At 48.5% G+C, this 21,938-nt stretch overlaps 1 protein-coding gene and 1 long non-coding RNA gene across 2 annotated transcripts in view; one reads left to right on the forward strand and one right to left on the reverse strand.

Moving 5' to 3' along the window:
- LOC311531266 (C-type lectin domain family 2 member D-like) overlaps positions 1-21,938 on the forward strand; it is a gene marked incomplete at both ends in the record, with an annotated part of 432,379 nt that overhangs the window by 185,742 nt on the left and 224,699 nt on the right.
- Positions 9,094-21,891, reverse strand: LOC311531287. Its single transcript, XR_014714181.1, has 4 exons — positions 21,574-21,891; positions 20,083-20,202; positions 10,652-10,708; positions 9,094-9,197 (listed from the first exon to the last, which is right to left on the reverse strand). It is a non-coding gene; the product is annotated as an uncharacterized lncRNA (long non-coding RNA).

The following is a 21,938-nucleotide window of genomic DNA, read 5'->3' on the forward strand; positions in this document are numbered from 1 at the left end:
AAATCAAGGTCAAATCTCATCTGGGGTCTGTAGTGGCTACTGGGATGCAAATAACAACAATGATGATAAATGCTAAGATACAAATCAGCAATGACAACATCAGCTTTTTAACTTGATATTCTCCAGTCTGAAGGCAACAGTCTCGCATAGACAGGCCTGCAGGTGATTTAAACCTCACTAATCATTTAACAGCTTCTGTTCCATAGAGAGTTCCCTTAGTTCACCAGTGGGAGCTGGGTTTGAAAAGGATTCTGCTTCTCAGGTAAAACTTTCCCCCATTAGAAATTTTTCAAGTCTTAATTGTTTGCCCTTCCTGCCACCCAGCTGTCTCATTTATTGTTGATAGCATCTCCCATACAATGAAGGCCTTACAGAGTTGAACAATGCAGTCACACCTCTGACAGGCAACTTCCACCTGTCATAAAAATCCAAAGCTGTTACTCATTGAACTTGACAGCAATTCCCTACCTTGTACTCCTGGTTATCCTCCTTTATGGGAACCACAGTGTGAGCTCGGTGAGTCCGGGACAGATGGCAAACCACACAGATGGGGGTTTGATTAGGGGTCTAGAACACATGACTTATGAGGAGAGGCTGAGGGAGCTGGGATTGTTTAGCCTGCAGAAGAGAAGAATGAGGGGGGATTTGATAGCTGCTTTCAACTACCTGAAAGGGGGTTCCAAAGAGGATGGCTCTAGACTGTTCTCAATGGTAGCAGATGACAGAACGAGGAGTAATGGTCTCAAGTTGCAGTGGGGGAGGTTTAGATTGGATATTAGGAAAAACTTTTTCACTAAGAGGGTGGTGAAACACTGGAATGCGTTACCTAGGGAGGTGGTAGAATCTCCTTCCTTAGAGGTTTTTAAGGTCAGGCTTGACAAAGCCCTGGCTGGGATGATTTAACTGGGAATTGGTCCTGCTTCGAGCAGGGGGTTGGACTAGATGACCTTCTGGGGTCCCTTCCAACCCTGATATTCTATGATTCTATGATCCTCTTCACAGAACAGTGTCAGAGCCTTCTGGCGTTCCACACACACTCCTGATCCCTTCGCTGCCTGGAAACTCAGCCATTTGGCTATTTCTAGGACATTCGCCAGCTGCCTGTTTGGCCTGAGGTTTCTCTGTTGCACAGCTTGTCTGCACTTAGGGCAGGTGATGCCTGTGTCTGATTCTCCCCAGCACTGGCTGATGCAGGCTCGGCAGAAATTATGCCCACACTCCAGAGTGACAGGTTCTGTGAAATACTCCAGACAGATGGGACAAGTAGCTTCATCCTGGAGACTTTCCACAAAGCTCCCTGCAGCCATGGCTCCCTCTGGACAGTGTAACAGGGTAAGGTTCACTTTCCCGAGCTCAGAAACAAGCCCCACCTGTAGCAGCACCTGGGTGTTTCCCTTCCTGGAACTGACTCCTGCTATTTGCTGAGCTGGAACGAGCCCCCTGGTAACTTTACAACCCTGGAGGCTCTTGTGAAAACAATACCACTAGGCTAGGCTGTGGTCCTGCAACCAGCCCCCTCTTCCTGGTAGCCAGGTCCAGGCAGTGAGACAGGAGGTGAGCCACCACTTCCTCAGCCAGGCTCTGTACACAAAGGCAGCAAACCAGAGTAGCCACTCTCAAACGTGAGAAGCATCTCTGTCCTGCCCCCTCTGCTCCACATTTGGGCCTGGCTGCCAGGGAGAGAGGCTGAGTGAGCCAGAAAAAAGCCAGGGGGAGGTGCAGCAGGAGAAGGAAAGGTCTCCCACACCCAGTCAGTAACTTTGGCAGGGAGAGCATGGCAGCACTGGGCTAAGGGTGGGAGGGTTGCTGGGGAAGGCACTGCGGAAAGGTTCCCTCTGCTCAGCCTGAGTTTGGGTCATTGCCCGCTGTGAGAGGTTGTCACTCCCCAGGGTGTAGTCTGGGAGTGGTTGGAACTGCTGTGCCTCCTAACAATTCAGCTGAGTTGTCCTTTCTCACACTGCTCTACTGGTGATACACAGCCAGCCGCTCCAGGCCCTGTTATCACCCAACATGACAGCAGGTGACGCCACACACCTAACTGAGTTACCTCAGTGCTTTACCTAAGCCACTCAAGGACAAACAGGAGATAACCTCCATTTTCCCAGCTCCCCAGCCTTGCTCCCCTATTGGAGTATGAGCCCAGAATTATACCATCTTGCACTGCACAGGATGTGTACAATGCAAGCTCATTAATTAATTTTCTCCCCCCTCGATGTGGGGAAGATGTGCAACAGCCTTTGTTTACCAAGCAGAGATTTTCCCAAACACCTCACTTAAAGACACACTAGTAAAGGTTTAACATCCCTGTGGTGGGGAAAACACTACAGCAGCCCAACACCATAGCATTTAATTTCAGAAAGGGGAACTACACAAAAATGAGGAGGTTAGTGAAACAGAAATTAAAAGGTACAGCGCCAAAAGTGAAACCCCTGCAACCTGCATGGAAACATTTTAAAGACACCATAATGGAGGCTCAACTTAAATGTATACCCCAAATTAAAAAACATAGTAAGAGAACCAGAAAAGTGTCACTTGTGGCTGAACAACAAAGTAAAAGAAGCAGTGAAAGGCAAAAAGGCATCCTTTAAAAAGTGGAAGTTAAATCCTAATGAGGAGAATAGAAAAGAGCATAAACTCTGACAAACGAAGCATAAAAACATAATTAGAAAGGCCAAAAAAGAATTTGAAGAACAGCCAGCCAAAGAGTCAAAAACTAAGAGCAAAAAAATTTTTAAGGACATCCGAAGCAGGAACCCTGCTAAACAACCAGTGGGGCCATTGGACAATCAAGATGCTAAAGGAGCACTCAAGGATGATGAGGCCATTGCGGAGAAACTAAATGAATTCTTTGCATCAGTCTTCATGGCTGAGAATGTGAGGGGGATTCCCAAACCAGAGCCATACTTTTTAGGGGTCTAAATTAGCTGTTACCACTCAAGAAAGAATTCTTGGAGTCATTGTGGATAGTTCTCTGAAAACATCCACTCAATGTGCAGTGGCAGTCAAAAAATCAAACAGAATGTTGGGAATCATTAAGAAAGGGATAGATAAAAAGACACAAAATATCATATTGCCTCTATATAAATCCATGGTATGCCCACATCTTGAATACTGTGCACAGATGTGGTCGCCCCATCTCAAAAAAGATATATTGGAATTGGAAAAGCTTCAGAAAATAGCAATAAACATGACTAGGGGTATGGAACAGCTTCCATATGAGGAGAAATTATTAAGACTGGGACTTTTCAGCTTGGGAAAGAGACAACTAAGGGGGGATACGATAGAGGTCTATAAAATCAGGACTGGTGTGGAGAAAGTAAATAAGGACTTTATTCCATGGATTCACCAAGGGAAGGTCATGCCTGACTAATCTAATCGCCTTCTATGATGAGATTACTGGTTCTGTGGATGAAGGGAAAGCAGTGGATGTATTGTATCTTGACTTTAGCAAAGCTTTTGACACTGTCTCCCACGGTATTCTTGACAGCAAGTTAAAGAAGTACGGGCTGGATGAATGCACTATAAGGTGGGTAGAAAGTTGGCTAGATTGTCAGGCTCAACGGGTAGTGATCAATGGCTCCATGTCTAGTTGGCAGCCGATGTCAAGTGGAGTGCCCCAGGGGTCGGTCCTGGGGCCGGTTTTGTTCAATATCTTCATAAATGATCTGGAGGATGGTGTGGATTGCACTCTCAGCAAATTTGCGGATGATACTAAACTGGGAGGAGTGGTAGATACGCTGGAGGGCAGGGATAGGATACAGAGGGACCTAGACAAATTGGAGGATTGGGCCAAAAGAAATCTGATGAGGTTCAATAAGGATAAGTGCAGGGTCCTGCACTTAGGACGGAAGAACCCAATGCACCGCTACAGACTAGGGACCGAATGGCTAGGCAGCAATTCTGCGGAAAAGGACCTAGGGGTGACAGTGGACGAGAAGCTGGATATGAGTCAGCAGTGTGCCCTTGTTGCCAAGAAGGCCAATGGCATTTTGGGATGTATAAGTAGGGGCATAGCGAGCAGATCGAGGGACGTGATTGTCCCCCTCTATTTGACATTGGTGAGGCCTCATCTAGAGTACTGTGTCCAGTTTTGAGCCCCACACTACAAGAAGGATGTGGATAAATTGGAAAGAGTCCAGCGAAGGGCAACAAAAATGATTAGGGGTCTGGAACACATGACTTATGAGGAGAGGCTGAGGGAACTGGGATTGTTTAGTCTGCGGAAGAGAAGAATGAGGGGGGATTTGATAGCTGCTTTCAACTACCTGAGAGGTGGTTCCAGAGAGGATGGTTCTAGACTATTCTTAGTGGTGGAAGAGGACAGGACAAGGAGTAATGGTCTCAAGTTGCAGTGGGGGAGGTTTAGGTTGGATATTAGGAAAAACTTTTTCACTAAGAGGGTGGTGAAACACTGGAATGCGTTGGCTAGGGAGGTGGTGGAATCTCCTTCCTTAGAAGTTTTTAAGGTCAGGCTTGACAAAGCCCTGGCTGGGATGATTTAATTGGGGATGGGTCCTGCTTTTGAGCAGGGGTGTTAGGGGGCTTACTCCTTCACCCACTTACTTCCCTGGTCCTTCTCGCATGAACAGAGAGCAACAATACCCGAAGTCCAAAGGTGCAAACAATTCGATGTTTATTGGGGTGAACTTCCAGCAAGCATGATTCCAGTTTCCTTCCTTAGTATCCTCCTTCCCAGCTCTGACACCACAGAGCCTTACACCTGTGTCCCTGTTTCCATTCCTACCCTTAGCCAAACATGATTCCAACTTCCTTACTCCCATTCCCTGTACCCATTTCCCCCTTTAGCAAAACATGATTCCAATTTTCTTACCCCCATTCCCTGTTCCCATCCCCCTTACCCCCACGCCCACCCCCACCCACTCACTTCCTCATTGACTACAGATTATATAGTAAAACTTGAGTTCTGCTTAGCTATACCTTAACCAATCATTTTCCTGAAATTTAACTAACCAATCCTAACATATTGTAACATGATTATATAACCAATTATATCCCACCACCTTAATTAGTTTACACCCAGCAAAATTAATTATACAGAAGACAGGAACAATCACAGAACCAGACAGAGTTTATACAGATAAACAATAGCAAAGTTGAAACTATAATGACAAGAGAATACAGAAGTGAGGGTTTCACATCCCAGCTATTGATAAGTGAGTTCTTGCCAGACAGGATGCTATCAAACTAAGTTTCCTTTTACATTTTCTAGGCACTTCCCTTTCTCTGGAGGTGATAGGAATACAATCCTGTCCTGATAGTGCCTAACAGCCCAATTGCACCTTATTTCAATGTGACTAGTTTGGAATGTGAGGATGTGACCGTTCGCTTCCCAGCTTATGGCTGCCTCTGCTGCTTGGCCAAAGGCCTGAGCCTAAGCACAGGGCCACAAACTGTCACAGTAAGAGAAGGCCCTTACACTGGCAGACAGTGATTTCTTTCTTTTATACCTCTAGAACTAGCCAAGCGATAAGAATACACCTAAATTCTTAAAGTACAGGCCTTTGCAGACAGGCCTGAATATCTATATCCTAACACTCCACCCCTTTTTTTTCTTTTTCTTTTGGGATCCTCCTGCCCAGGTATCCCTGGAAAAGCATAGGACATATGGCGACACATTTCCTGATAGGGCATGGCATCAAGGTGGAAGGTGTCGATATTCCATTTGTCCCACTGCCCCTTGTGTAGTATAGTGCCCTGCACCTTCTCTCATACGGGCATACCACACCTATTCCAATTAGTGTTCCAGACTTCCCATTAGAGTGGGCCTGAGAAGGTTGGGTCCGGGTTGTCTAGTACACTGCAGGGTTTGGAGGGCTTATTACATTACTTATACGTTATCTCCCTATGCAATGTAACACAAGTACAGTTAACAATTCAAAATCCACAGCAACACTGAGTCCTGACCACTGCAGTATGGTCCAACATCCGAGACACCCCCAAAACACTGCCTCTCCTCCTTCAACGGGGTCACGATCTTATGTGTCCAGTTGCTGGCAGTTGCAACAAGCTGCCCCTGCAGGTTTTGCTTGCTTTTGTCCATATCATAAGTCCATTGAATGTTCACAGAGAAATGGGATATTGTCCAAACCAGCTTGACCACTTGGTATGGAATCAGGCAGTAGGCACTGGCTTATTTACAGCAATAAGATTCACAGATCCATTTGTGCACCAAAGTCCATATAGCAGAATGTAGATGTGTGTAGTTTGGTTATGAGCTGGTGTAATTGTGCCCCCAGTAATATGTACATTCCCAGCAAAACACCTTATACACAGTACACCCAATTGTCCACCCCTTGCATAGGCCATTGATCCTGCTCCTCTATAGACATAGGAGAGGGGCACATCCAAACATCTTCTATTGATTTACACTAGATGACCTCCTGAGGTCCCTTCCAACCCTGATATTCTATGATTCTAAGTGTTTACTTATTCTCATAACACAAGAACTAGGGGTCACCAAAAGAAATTAATAAGCAGCAGGTTTAAAACAAACAAAAAAAAGTATTTCGTCATACAACGCACAGTCAATCTGTGGAACTCTTTGCCAGAGGCTGTTGTAAAGGCCAAGACTATAACAGGGTTCAGAAAAGCACTAGATAAATTAATGGAGGATAGGTCCATCAATGGCTATTAGCCAGCATGGGCAGGGATGGTGTCCCTAGCCTATTTGCCAGAAGCTGGGAATGGGCGACAGGGCTTGATGATTACCTGTTCCATTCATTCCCTCTGGGGCACCTGGCATTGGTCACTGTCAGAATACAGGATACTTGGCTAGATGGACCTTTGGTCTGACCTAGTATGGCCATTCTTATGTTCTTATAAAACAAGTTTATTAACTACAGAAAGATAGATTTTAAGTGATTATATGTGATAGCAAACAGATCAAAACAGATTACCTAGCAAATAAACAAAATTGGAAACTAAGCCTAAATTACTCGAAAGATAGGATTTGAATTAGCAATATCTCCCCTTGTCTGATGATACAAGCAGGCTTGCACATTCTTAAGGCACAAGGAACATGTGCCTTGCAGCTTGGCTTCCCTTCCCCTGTTCCCAATCCTTTGTCTTCCAGAGCTTCTTTCAGGTGTTGAATTGTGGGGGAGCGAAGACAAATCATGATGTCACTCCCCACCTTATATAGTCTCTCCATATGGCAGCAACCTTTTGTTTTAAGCTAAGTTCCCAGCCCAGTTCACGGAAAAACACAGGTACCAAAATGGAATTTAGTGTCATGTGGTCTGGTCACATGGCCTTGCATGCCTTGCTGGGTCACAGGAACCATTACTCATAGACTGGCTGAAACATTCCCCAATGAAGACAAACCTTTTCCATGGTCCATTGTCTTTGCTGATGGGCTATTAGCACTTTCTAACTTCTTCACTGTTATACCTGAGAGGCTAGTTGTGTGTGTTATCCAGAGTAAGCACAGTTGAAATACAGATACATAATTAATATTCATAACTTCAGATACAAAATGGTACATGCATACAAATAGAATAATCGTACTCAGCAAATCATAACTTTTCCATAGATCCCTCACATGACACACTTTGTACAAGATGTATCATAATTATGTCATAATCATATCATTATGATATCATTATGATGAATATGGGGTGCTGTGTCACACCTGCATTATGGGGTTTATCTCCTTTATGGATTGTCTGATGTGTATTAAGGTGTGATCTCAGAATGAATCGTTTCCCCCATTCGAGGCATTGATTGGGTTTCTCTTTATTGTGATTTGTCTGCTGGACTGTGGTTTCCTCAGGATCCTTGAATCCTCCTGCATATTTGAGAGATTCAGCCACCTTCTTCCTGGGGTGGTTTCCGAGCAGCCTCTCTGACGCATGCCAATTTCCACAGGTTTTTCCTTCTTCCAAGCACTGTGAGAAATTCCCTTCAGCTCTTCTCACAAAGGTCCCCTGTGGTTCCACTTTCCCAGAAACTTCCTGATGTTGATTCTGTTCCTCGTTCTCACTCACTCTCTCATCACCTGCTGGGAGACAGAGAGACAATTCAGGCAGGAGTAAATGCCTGTGGTGGGGAGAAAAAGGAATAGCACAAAGGGAAAACCCAACACAATAAAGTTTCAAAGACTGAACAACTGTATTGTGCCTCCACATCCCATCCGAACACTCACAGGGAAGGAAACTCCTGCAGCTTACAGGACGATTGGAAAGCCATGAATGATATATATTGACTACAGCCCTGCATTGGGTGAGATGAGGCAGGACTGAGGCATTTGCTCACACCACGTTTTTGGGATTCTCAACATTTTCCCTCATTTGCCAGGTGGTTTCTCTGTCCATTTCACTGACTCCTTACCTATGTGGGTACCTCTCAGAATCACCCTTTCCTGGAAGGCCAGGAGATCAGGTACACATGGCTCTTCTCCTCATTCCAGCCGGGTGATTGGGTCAGGTTTGGGAATGGGAAATCCTGCTCAGGGACTGAAATGAGAAAAGATCAGGGTGCATGGAGGATTGGTAGAGTATTTGTCACAAAGGACATTCCATGAATTGAACCTATCCCCATACTGTGCTGGGGGAACATGGAATCCAAGAGGACGGGAACACGGTTGCTGAGCCCCCTGGGGAGAGACAGATGTCTGGAGAGGTGAGGGGAATTGTCATGCCCTCACTAGGAGTTTTCAGGACCTGTGCACACTGATGGCCTTGCTGACACACACACAGCTCTGGAGTTAAAACCCTCCCTATTTATAAACCGGGAGAGCCCAGAGCCCTCCCATGGCTGGAGCTAGTCCCAAGAGGTGAGGTGAACAGGAATTCTGTGTGTAAGTGAGAAACAGTACTGACAAGACAATACATGGCTTCTACCCCCTTGAAAGCTGGAGGCGTGGGGATGATTTAGCATGTCCATTAGCTTTTGACACCCCTGTCCCATTGGAGATGCAAATCTCTCTCACACTGCAGCTGTGGCATACAGGACCCATTCACCTCCAGTCCAGCTCATCAGGGAAGCACCTGACCAGATTTGGAAATGAAGACCCACGATTTCTAATAGCTGAGGGGACAGGAAATCCTTACCCAGCAAGGTCACAGTCTCATAATTCTCCTGCATAATGTCCCAGTAGAGGGCTCTCTGTCTGGGGTCCAGCAGAGCCCCCTGCCCTCGGTGAAGTACACAGCCACCTCCTCGAAGGTCACCGGAATCTGAAACAACAGGTGCTCCCCACTCAGTACCTGCTGCCCCAGCCAAAATCCCACTATTCATAAGAAAGAAAGAAAGAAAGAAAGAAAGAAAGAAAGAAAGAAAGAAAGAAAGAAAGAAAGAAAGAAAGAAAGAAAGAAAGAAGCTGGGGGGGGAGGGCACAGAGTAGCAGAATCTCACCCCACCTTGCTCAGGAGGCTTCAGGGAGTAGCAAGAGACCGAGAGCTCCCAGCAAACAGAGGAGGGCAGGGTCTTCTCATTTACCACACACCTACCAGGCTAGAGGTGGGCAAACTACGGCATGCGGGCCACATCTGGCCTGCGGGACCCTCCTGCCCGGCCCCTGAGCTTCCGGCCCCTCCCTTGCTGTTCCCCTCCCCCACAGCCTCAGTCACTGCGCAGCCAGCGCAATGCTCTGGGCGGCGGGGCTGCTGCAGAGCCCGGCCTGACCCGGTGCTCTGAGCTGCATGGTGGTGTGGCTGGCTCCAGCTGGGAGGCGCAGTTGTAGCTCTGCCAGGCACCGGTGCTCCAGGCAGTGCAGTAAGGGGGCAGGGAGCAAGGGGGTTGGGTAGAGGGCAGGGGAGTTCAGGGTGGTGGTCAGGGGGCGGGGGTGTGGATAGGGGTCGGGGCGGTCAAAGGGCAGGGAGCAGGGGGTTTGGGTAGAGGGCAGGGGAGTTCAGGGTGGTGGTCAGGGGGCAGGGGTGTGGATAGGGGTCGGGGCGGTCAAAGGGCAGGGAACAGGAGGGTTGAATGGGGGCAGGGGTCCTGGGGTAGTCAGGAAGGGGGGGGGTTGGATGGGGCAGCTGGGGGCAGTCAGGGGCAGGGGTTCTGGGGGCGGTCAGGGGACAGGGAGAAGGGGTGGTTGAATGGTGCAGGAGTTCCAGGGGGGCAGTCAGGGAACAGGGGGGGTTGGATGGGGCAGGGGTCCCGGGGGGGTGTCAGGGGGCAAGAAGCAGGGAGGGGGCGGATAGGGGGTGGGGGCCGGGCCATGCCTGCCTGTTTGGTGAGGCACAGCGTCCCCTAATTGGCCCTCCATACAATTTCCGAAACCTGATATGGCCCTCAGGCCAAAAAGTTTGCCCACCCCTGTACTAGGCAGACACCTACTAGGCACAGGCTGAGGTGGGAAGCAAAGTTCCAAGCAGGGAACAGAGACCCAAATCCCAGCACCTTCCCTTTCTATTTCACCGCAGTCTCTGGCTAGGGAGTTCAGGCTCCAGCACTCTGGTCTCTTTTCCCAGCCCTGTCCAGGGGGGTTGTTTCCTGTTCCAGAAATGGGGGAATGTTCACCCCACCCTTCCCATGGGCCTATTCATAAATCAGGCCTTAGCCTGAGCAAGTCCCAATGGGTTTTTGGCACCCTGTCCTCTCCCTGCCTCACCCTGTGTATTTCCTCCCCCTCACCCCACCCTGACCACAGCACAAACCTACCAGCAGCTTCCTGAAAATCCCCTACCTGAGCTGGCTCCACCACAGCCATTTCCCTGCCCCATCCTCTGGAAGACTGGACAATCTGGAGGGAAACAATTGTTAATATTCAGCCTGTCAGAGAGAGAAAGGAAATTGGGGATGTTTCAGAAGGGGCTTTCGTCCATTTCACTCCCTGATTAGACCCAGCCAAGGTCAGTCTTCATCACACATATAGGGCTGTATGAATTTAATGTGCTCCCTTTCGGACTGCGAAATGCATCCACCACCTTCCAGACACTTGTAGATAACCTTCTGGCTGGATTTGGGGAATTTGCAGTCGCCTGCCTTGATGATGTAGCTATCTTCTCAGATTCATGGGCAGAACACCTGGTACATCTCCAAGCTGTCTTCCAGCGCATAAGGGAGGCAGGATTAACCGTTAAGGCCAAAAAATGTCAAATAGGCCTAAACAGGGTAACGTACCTTGGACACCAGGTGGGTCAAAGAACTATCAACCCCCTACAGGCTAAAGTAAATGCTATCCAAAATTCGCCTGTCCCTAAGTCAAAGAAGCAGGTCCAATGCTTCTTGGGCTTGGCCAGATATTACCGATGATTTGTACCACACTACAGCCAAATTGCCACCCCACTGACATACCTAACCAGGAAAAAACAGCCAAATGCAGTTCAGTGGACTGAGAAGTGTCAGAAAGCCTTTAAACAGCTTAAGACAGCCCTTACGTCTGACCCTGTACTAAGGGCCCCGGACTTCAACCAACCATTCGTCATAACCACAGATGCGTCCAAGTGTGGTGTAGGAGCAGTTTTAATGCAGGAAGGACCAGATCAACAATTCCATCCTGTCGTGTTTCTCAGCAAAACACTTTCTGAGCGGGAAAGCCACTGGTCAGCCTCAGACAAAGAATGCTACGCCATCGGGTACGCTCTGGAGAAGCTACGCCCAGACATTTGGGGATGGCGGTTCCACCCGCAGACTGACCATGCTGCACTGAAGTGGCTTCACACAGTCAAAGAGAGGAACAAAAAACTTATCCAGTGGAGTTTAGATCTCCAAGACTTTGATTTGAAAATACAACACATTTCAGGCACCTCTAACAAAGAGGCTGATGCACTCTCCTGGGAAGGTTTCCCAGAATCAGCCAGGTAAAAATGTCCCTGTATTCTAAGTCAGTGTAGTCCTTGAAATGTGAAAAATACAGTTTAGGTCTTTATGTGATTAGTAGTAAAATTAGAGGTGCATGTATCTTATTAATTCTGTTTCCTAAACCTCCAGGAAAAAATCCCAGACTGTGTGGACCCGACCTAAACCAGGCTGGCCAGCACCATCTGTGATTTGGTGGTGGTAGGGGGTGATAAATGAAAGGGGTGGGGGGAAGCTCCCTTTTATGGACACCCAGCCAGCCAGATAACATTTTTCTTAGTAGTTGTTCTCTACTTGCTTTTCCTGTAAAGGGTTAACAAAGTCTCCCTGCACAGGGAAAAGGAAGGGAGTGGGCACCTGACCAAAAGAGCCAATGGGAAGGCCAGAACTTTTTAAAATTGGAAAAAACTTCCCCTTTGTCTGTCTGTTGTTCTTCTCCGGAGAAGCAGAAACAGGGCTGGAACTATGCTGTAAAAGCTTTGGGCCAGGTATGAAAAAATTATCAGCTCATACCTAGAAACTACTCATCTGAAACCCCAGATATGTAAGTAGATCAGGAAATGTCTAGGAAGATGCAATTAGGTTTATCTCTTTTATTTCTTTATGGCTTGTGGACTCCTCTGTGCTAACCCCAGGTGCTTTTGTTTTGCTTGTAACCTTTAAGCTGGACCTCAAGAGAGCTATCTTGGTGCTTAATCCTTGTAATTGATTGGTTTTTTTTTAAATCTAGCAAAAAGCCTAAGTTCCAAATGTATTTTCTTTCTTTCTTTTTGTTTTTAATAAAATTTACCTTTTTTTAAGAACAGGGTTGGATTTTTGTGTCCTAAAAGGTTTGTGCATGTGTTGTTTAATTAGCTGGTGGCAACAGCTAATTTCCTTTGTTTTCTTTCTCTGCTCTTCCCCAGGGGGCGGGGGCTAAAAGGGGTTGAGGGTACCCTACAGAAAGGAATTCCCAAGTGCGCCTTCCTGGGTTCTCAAAGGGGTTTTTTGCACTTGGGTGGTGGCAGCATCGACCCATCCAAGGTCAGAGAAAAGCAGTGAACTTGAGAGCGTAATACAAGCCTGGAGCGGCCAGTATTAATTTTTATAATCCTTGTCGGCCTCCACCTTCTGCACTTGAACTGCTAGAGTGGGAATTTTAAACCCTCCCAGGAAAAGAGTCTCTGAAGCAAATGCTAGAAAAGAGTAGGATCAAAAGAGCCACTTTGGGGAATTCCCCTGACACTGTCCTTGAGGGCAGCGCATCCCTCCCGCAGTGACTCAGCAGAGACACGAACTGGCTTCTGCTCTCTGGTCCTCACTTTGTTCCCAGGACAGTCAATCTTCCCAGGGTGGGGCAGCAAATGGATCTAGGTAGGGTTGGGACCTGGGAATCTCTTTTTCCACTTATTGTTCCTGCTGCCCCTTTCAGTCTCCTTCCCTTTTCTGCCAGTGCTTTATCTGTAATGAAAGAGGTGCTGGGGCTCAAGCAATTTTTTTACTTTCATAACTGACATGGCAAGCCCAGAGGTGCTGGGGCTCAGCTCTGGCAAGCCCTGGCACACATTAAGCACTGCTTTCTCCCCTCTTGTACAAACTCACCAGCGGGTCCCTTAAAGGGGGCTTTTGTGCAGTCACTTTCCTGCTAGTCCCCAGCACTTTCCCCCAGGTCTGTCCCATCATCTGGAGTCTCAGCTCAGGAGTTGGAGTCAGCAGAGCCCAGGGCTGCCTCAGGGGTCTCATTCTAGCCACCAGAGAAAGTCCCCAGCTGGGCTGGGCACGGAGGAAGCTATAATGAAGGTCTTTCCCCAGCACAGACCGCACTGGGGGAGCAGCAGCTGCTCAGGTTCCCAGATCACAGTGCAGGGAGCTGCATCTGCCCCAGGGAAACCAACTCCAGAGCTCTAATACCATGAGCAGAGAGAGACAAGGTGGGTGAGGTAAGAGCTTTTATTGGACCAACTTCTGCTGGTGAAAGAGATACGTGTATGAGCTACACAGAGATCTTCTTCAGGCCAGAGAGAGGCAGACACCAGCCTCTTCTCCCTAAGTAATACTGAGATCCTGCTGGTGGCAGCAGCTAATGACTGTGCCCCACTGGGCTCCCCGGGCAGCCGCAGGGACAGCCAGGCAGATACTGATCCCATTTGCCCATCTGGACCCACCCCCTGCTATTCTGGGGGTGACTCTGAGCCCTGAATCCTGCACAGAAATCCAAGAGGGACCCTGGTCCATCCTGTCACCCCAAACAGTCCCAGTCAGAAGCCAGAGCCCAGAAATCATGATTTTGGCCTAAGAAAATAATGCAATAGTGTGTCTGTTGGGGGGTGAGTTCTGTGGGGATATTCACCTTGTAGCTTTGGAGCCCTTAGGGGTTAGTCCTTTGCCGCCCCCTCACCCCCAACACTTTGACCGTTTCCAGTAAAAACAAAATCTCCCGTGGCTGCTGGGTGGGGAAGACCCCTCCCCCTCTTACTGCCCCTGGCCTGTACCATGGACTGGGAGAGCTGCCATTGTGTCTCTCACCATCCCTCTACTTTATCACAAGCCTCTCTCCCCCTCCCCCAGCCAGTCTCTTCTGTCACTCTCTCTCCAGCCCCCTAGTGTCACCCCCCACTTTCTCCCCCTCTTCCCTTCTCACTGTCCCCCATTCCCATTTTCTTTCTCTCCCAGCCCTGTTCCCACCCACCCCATGATTCTCCCCCTGCATCTTGATTCCCAGGAATTGCCTCATCCTCCCTCCAGCGCACCCACAGCCCCCCAGTCCCAACCCATGCCCCACATCCCTGTTCCCTCCCTCCTGCCCCCTCACACATCCCATTTCATGCCTCAATCCCCTCTGGCCCACACTTCCCCTGCCCCTTTTCAGCCCCCTTCCGGCTCCCACTCCCCAGGTGTCGTTGACCCAGCTGTCCCCACAGCGCAGTCTGGAAAAGGCTGCCAAGTCTCACAAGATAAAAAATCTGCGCTGCTCTTTCCCAGCAAGCCCAAAGCAAGCCAATCCCATTTCGGAGGCACCGCCCAGTCCCACTCACCAAGCCCCAAACAAGCCACACACTTCAATGGCAAAACAAGCAACAGGCTTCTTAAAGAAAAGCAACCGGCTACTGAGAGAAATGAATGGGCAAGTACAAAGAAGCCATTATAGGCTTCCTAATAGAAGCCTCCCCACCCCACCCAAAGCCCCCAAACAAGCAGTTACATAACAAAGAAGCCAAAGGGAGCCCTTTGGCTCCCAGCAAATGAGATCAGCATCGACCTGACTGTCCCTGGGGGCTGCAGTGATCGCTGGGGTCACCCAGTCCAGCAGCAGGAAGTGAATCGCTCTCGCTGCAGTGACTCTGGGGCGCTGTGGGGGGGCCATGCTCCTTGCAAGATCCCCGAGCCCCGGCGGCTGCTGCTGGGGACCCCGGGGCCCTGGCTGCAGCCGGGAGAGGGGAATTTCCAGCAGTAAGATTCCCGCTGCTCCCAGGAGCCTCTCCCGGTGCAGAGACACCAGCCTGGCCAGGACCCCCCATCCCGGGCTCCAGCCCCTGCTCCCGGGGAGGGCACCGCTTGGAGGGAAGGTAAGAGAGACCTGCCCATCCCCACAGGGAGAGGTGCCCCCCCGGTGCCATCCTGGCTGCAGGGGGAGGGTTTGGCCCCAGGCTGCTCCCAGCGGAGCTGGCTGCGATTCCCTGCCCTGGGCCCAGGGAAGCTGCCGCCAACTCCCTTTGGCTCCGATGCTGATCTCATTTGCCCATCTGGTCTCACACTGGAACCGGAGAACTAGTTCAAACCGGGATTTCGTACTGGAACTGGACCTGAACCTGAAGCATAATTTTGTTTTACTGATTGAACCTGCACTGAACTGAAAGAAAAAGTGTGTGTGTGTGTCCAGTTAAAATTAAGATTTCGCATTTTTTAAGCTCATCATTTAAAAAAACTTACGGTCATCTTATTTTCATTTTGAGAGATGAAAACAAAATACACAATGGGCTGGTGATTTTCCCACAATGGGAGCAATCAACTGTTTCAGAGTAACAGCCGTGTTAGTCTGTATTCGCAAAAAGAAAAGGAGTACTTGTGGCACCTTAGAGACTAACCAATTTATTTGAGCATGAGCTTTCGTGAGCTACAGCTCACTTCATCGGATGCATACCGTGGAAACTGCAGCAGACTTTATATACACACAGAGAATATGAAACAACACCTCCTCCCACCCCACTGTCCTGCTGGTAATAGCTTATCTAAAGTGATCATCAAGTTGGGCCATTTCCAGCACAAATCCAGGTTTTCTCACCCTCCACCCCCCCACACTCAAATTCACTCTCCTGCTGGTAATAGCCCATCCAAAGTGACAACTCTCTACACAATGTGCATGATAATCAAGTTGGGCCATTTCCTGCACAAATCCAGGTTCTCTCACCCCCCTCCCAAAAACCACACACACAAACTCACTCTCCTGCTGGTAATAGCTCATCCAAAGTGACCACTCTCCCTACAATGTGCATGGTAATCAAGGTGGGCCATGTCTAGCACAAATCCAGGCTGTCTCACACCCCCCCCCCCCCATTTTTTTTCCCAGGGACACACACACACACACAAACTCACTCTCCTGCTGGCAATAGCTCATCCAAACTGAACCTGAACAGTAACAGATCTGTGGGCGGGCAGGGGGAAAGATGAGAAGGGGTGGCAAGCATGGAGTTGGGCAAAATTTCGTTTCACCAAAATGTGGGTGCAGATAGGCTTGAGTCAGAAGTCAGAAATAATTATGTCTTAGCATCAATGTCAGACATATTTGAATTTGAAAGATGAATTGGAACTTCTTATGAAGCTTGTGAAATCTCCAAAAGGGAAGCAACATCTGGACCAAGGAAAGCCCCAAAAGGCTGGGGCTAATTCTTTATTCGTTTGCAGATGAGCCACTTATCACTTCCCCCCCTGCTTGTTTGACCATTTCTAGGGGAAAAGATTCCCCCCTGCCCCTCTCCTACCCCATGGGCTGAGGGAGCTGCTATTTTATCTCTCACCATCCCCCTCCCTTCTCCTACCCTCTGGCTCTCCCTTCTCCAGCCAGTCTCAGCTTGCTCTCATATTCTCCCTCGAGCCTCCCCACAGCCCCTCTCCACACATCCCACCCTTTCCTTCTCTTTATCCCGCCACTGAGAGTTTCCCTCTATTCCAGCTCTGTTCCCCTGAGCCCCAGAATTCTCCCCCGCCCCCTGATTTCTGAGTAGTCCCTCAGCATCTCTTCAGCAGCCCCACATCTCCATGGCCCCATCCTGCCTGTGCTTCCCTGTTCACCACCCTCCTGCCCCCTCACACATCGCTGTTAACCCCTCAGTGCCCTCTGGCTCTCAGAGCCCCCTGCCCCTCTTCACCCCCCTTCCGGCCAGCCCCACTCCCCTTCCCCTAGGACCCACCCCCTTCCCCTGCCGAAGCCCCCCTTTCCATGTCTGCCAGCCCCCCCAACCCAGAGCACAGGGAGGGCGGGCAGCATGTGCTCCCCCACCCCGCAGCACAGGGTGGGCAGGTAGTGCGTGCCCCCCCCAGGTCCCCAGCACAGGGTGGGTGGCATGCAACCACCACCACCACCACCCCCGGCCACCCCACGCACAGGACAGGCCACCTCAGCACCTCCGTTCCCCTCCCTCCCCCAAGCAGCAGGTGGCATGGCCTCAGTGCCTGAGGCCCCCCAGCACTGGGCAGCCACAGCTACGCCAAGTCCTGGCCGCCCTAGCCCCCTCCCCAGCATGCTGCTTCCCTGAAGAGGAGTAGCCTGCCTGGGCTGGGGCCAAGAAGGAAGGGCAAGCAGGGCTTTGAGGAGGAGCATGGGCAGGGCCACACAAGGCTATTTGGGTAGGCACAGCCTTCCCCAGCCTATGCAATGCAACACCCATGCGGGTGTTGTCAAGGTTCCTTCCCCACTCTGAATTCTAGGGTACAGTTGTGGGGACCTGCATGAAAGACTCCCTAAGCTTATTCTTACCAGCTTAGGTTAAAAACTTCCCCAAGGTACAATCTTTGCCTTGTCCTTGAACACTATGCTGCCACCACCAAGCATGTTAAACAAAGAACGGAGAAAGAGCCCACTTGCAGATGTCTTCCCCCCCAGATATCCCCCCAGGCCCTACACCCCCTTTCCTGGGGAAGGCTTGATAAAAGTCCTCACCAATTTGTACAGGTGAACACAGACCCAAACCCTTGGATCTTAAGAACAATGAAAAAGCAATCAGGTTCTTAAAAGAAGAATTTTTTAATTAAAGAAAAGGTAAAAGAATCACCTCTGTAAAATCAGAATGGTAAATACCTTACAGGTAATCAGATTCAAAACATAGAGAATCCCGCTGGGCAAAACCTTAAGTTACAAAAAGACACAAAAACAGGAATATACATTCCATTCAGCACAGCCTATTTTACCGGCCATTGAACAAAAGGAAATCTAATCCATTTCTAGCTAGATTACTTACTAACTTTTTACAGGAGTTCTGAGCTGCATTCCTGATCTGTTCCCCCCAAAAGCATCACACACACAGACAGACCCTTTGTCCTCCCCCCCCCCCCCCCAGCTTTGAAAGTATCTTGTCTCCTCATTGGTCATGTGCTAGCAAGGTTATCTTAGCTTCTTAACCCTTTACAGGTGAAAGGGATTTGCCTCTGGCCAGGAGGGATTTTATAGTTCTGTATACAGAAGGATGGGTACCCTTGCCTTTATATTTATGACAGGTGTGATCTGACCTCATTGGTTTTATTGAGATCGTTACCATTTAAAACACTATTTCAGTTTATCAATTCATTCTGGCTATAAATGATGAGCAGCAGCGTGTTCTCATCGCTTTTCCTTACGCTTCTTTAAGGAAATCGGTTTTTGTACCAAACTGATAAACACACTCTCCTCTTGCAGCATGTGCAGAGGTAGATAGAAGCTGGAAAGTGGCAGCAATTTCTACTCCTGTCATGTGGGGAGATTCGAGTCCTCTCTTAAAGAAACAGCCACAGTCCCACTGAGTTGGAAGTGTCTGTACCAGCAGTCTCCAGCTTTCAGGGTCCCAAGTTATCTGACTCCAGCAAAGATTTTGAAGTGCCCCTTCTTCCTGCTCTTCTTGTGGGCTATAATAAATTGAGTGATGAAAACACTAACCACCCAGCCAACAAACCTTTGTTAACAGAGTTAAGGTTTCCCAGTGACAGCTCAGGCCCTGCCACAATCTCAAGTTCATCAAAACGCTTTCTACTGAAAACCAGGAAATAGAGAGTTATGGTCCATGCCAGTGCAACCTTCACCCTGCCCCCTGGAGTTGGGAATAGTCACCGAGAATTATCTGCATGCACCCCAGCTGCATTCAATGTGTTAGGTGTAGCTGTACTGAATGGTGAAGAAATCAGTTGGAGTAACTTAAGTGAGCTGTGTCAGGGATCCTTCCCCACTCTGAACTCTAGGGTACAGATGTGGGGACCCACACGAAAGACCCCCTAAGCTTATTTCTACCAGCTTAGGTTAAAACCTAGTACGCTGCCACCTCCCAGCGATTTAACAAAGAATCAGGGAAGAGACCACTTGGAGACGTCTTCCCCCAAAATATCCCCCCAAGCCCTACACACACCCTTTCCTGGGGAGGCTTGAGAATAACATCCTAACCAATTGGTTACAAAATGATCAAAGACCCAAACCCCTGGGTCTTGGAACAATGGAAACATCAGTCAGGTTCTTAAAAGAAGGATTTTTTTTTTTTTAAAAAAAAGAAAGGTAAAAATCATCTCTGTAAAATCAGGATGGAAAGTACTTTACAGGGTATTCAGATTCAAAACACAGAGGATCCCCCTCTGGGCAAAACCTTAAAGTTACGGAAAACAGGAATAAACCTCCCTCTTAACGCAGGGAAAATTCACATAAAACAAAAGATAAACTAATCCGCCTTGCATGGCTTATCTATACTGGTTGCAATATTGGAGACTTGGATTAGGATGGGTTGGAGAAGATGGATTTCTGTCTGGCCTCTCTCAGTCCCAAGAGAGAACAACACATAAACTAAAAGCGCAAACAAAAGCCTTCCCCCAAGATTTGAAAGTATCTTGTCCCCTTATTGGTCCTTTGGGTCAGGTGCCAGCCAGGTTAGCTGAGCTTCTTAACCCTTTACAGGTAACAGGATGTTGCCTCTGGCCAGGAGGGATTTTACAGTATTGGAAACAGAAAGGTGGTTACCCTTCCCTTTATATTTATGACAAGCTGTGATTGTGATATGCGGAGAGCTGGGGATTAGTTTGAGGAGCGTCTCAGAGCTGTGACTGTGATGTGAGATCTGGGTTTGAAGCCCCCATGTCTGTTATCAAAGGACAGAGCTGCACATGTACCTTGAGGGATCCAGTATGCATCATTCCAGCACTGAGTTAGGGAGGTTCAGTCAGCAGCAGGACCCAGGGGATCTTCTTGCCATGGGGCTTGTCAGCAGGGTGGTGGGAGAGGAGAGCTGTCTGTGTGTTGAATGAGAAGTGAAAGTACAGTGTTGAATGCAATCTTGTGAGAAAGGGTTGTAAAAGGGCAGGAAGGATTATAAAATTCGACACACATGGGAACAGACTCAGTGTTTGAGCATAGAAAAGACGTAGGTAGCTCCTGGCCAGTAAAGCTCACCAAAATCAAGCTGTACTTTAGCAAGAAGAAAGTGTTTGAGTCTGTGTTACAGTTGTCATGTGCCCTATTCCCTGAGTGCTCTGCACCATCTGCAAAGGCAGAGTGCCAGCGTGCAGGATGGGGGTTCTGGGTCATCCTGCAAAGAGGGCAGAGCTGAGGCTGTGTTGCCATTTACATTAACTCTTTATTTCCTGGTTTTCAGAAATTTTAGTTTTGATGAACTTGAACTTTTGATGTCAATGAGCAACCCGAACTCTCCTTTAACAAAGTTGTGGGGTTCTTTGTTTGCCTGGGGGTTTTGCTTGTTTGTTTGTTTTGCTATTTAATTTCCTAGTATTTTAAATGGAAAGATACTTGTTGTAAGAGTTAATGATCACTTAGACATTTGTAGTTCTCATCTACATTTTACAGCTGATACAATACTGTGACAAGAAAATAACAGAAAGACCTACGGAGAATTTGGGGTTGACAGCCCACCCGTGCCAAGCCCCCCCCAACTTCCTCTGCCACTTACCCCCATATCACCACTGACATTTCTTCAGACGAAACAATAAATAATTATAATTATAAAGAAACTTTGGTGGAGGTGAATGTTACCCACAGGTTTACATTTCAGTCTGAGATTTGTGTCCAGGGTGGATAGAATCTATGAATTTCATGAAATACTGTGTTTTTATTTCATTTTGTTGTCATTCTGTTTTGTGTTTTGGAACAAGCTGTATCTCAGGAATATCTTGATCCAATGACCCTAAATTTTAATCACTAACCCTACTCTGCTCTCCCATCTGGGTGAAATTAGTGAGTGAAATTTTAATCATGTGTAATGTATATAAAGAAACAAATACTAGCTAAAAGGCAGATAAGGTTACTCATGTGCAGTTTCCCACCACAGCCCCAATCTTTAAAAGCAAGGTGTGATAGAGCTTTCAATGGCCAGATGAACTAGTGGCTAGTTTGTTGCTCAAAGGGGATTTAGGGGGATCTGGGTCGCACACCCCCTCCATCAGGTCCCAGCCCAGGGCCCTGTGTGGTTCAACCCCTAAACAGGGGAGATGAGTCTCTCTCTCCCTGTCGGGGGGGCAGGGGGGGCCTTCAAAACCAGTTTCCTCAGGCTGCTTCCTTCTAAAGTCTCTTTAGTTTGGGGCACAGCCCCACTAGTCCAGTTGCCCCACAGTTGGGGCTTATCTGCAGGCTCCCCTTGGCTTACTTGCCTCCAGTGGCTGCGTTGGCTGGCAAGTCGCTACTCCGTCCCTTCAGGCAGGCAAACAGGGAGCTCCTGCCCCCTCACCAGTCATCCCCTGGCTGAGCTGGCTCCCTTCTTTTCTCCTCCCTCCAGGCCTGGCATTGGCTGCAGGTATAACGGGGCAGGGCTAGCTGAACCCAAAGGTTTTCTTTGATCCCTGCTGTGACAGTCGGCACTTTCTCTTCTCCTTCATAGAAGGAAATATAGATTTAAAGAGAATACCTACCCCATTCCTGGCTACACACTTCTAAAATCATTCACTGGCAATAGGACACTGCCCCATCCCAGGTAAGTACCTTTGACAGAAGAGTTCTACACACGACACTGAGTGTG

This window comes from Lepidochelys olivacea (assembly GCF_965140295.1).
Source record: "Lepidochelys olivacea isolate rLepOli2 genome assembly, chromosome: 14".
NCBI lineage: Eukaryota > Metazoa > Chordata > Testudines > Cheloniidae > Lepidochelys > Lepidochelys olivacea.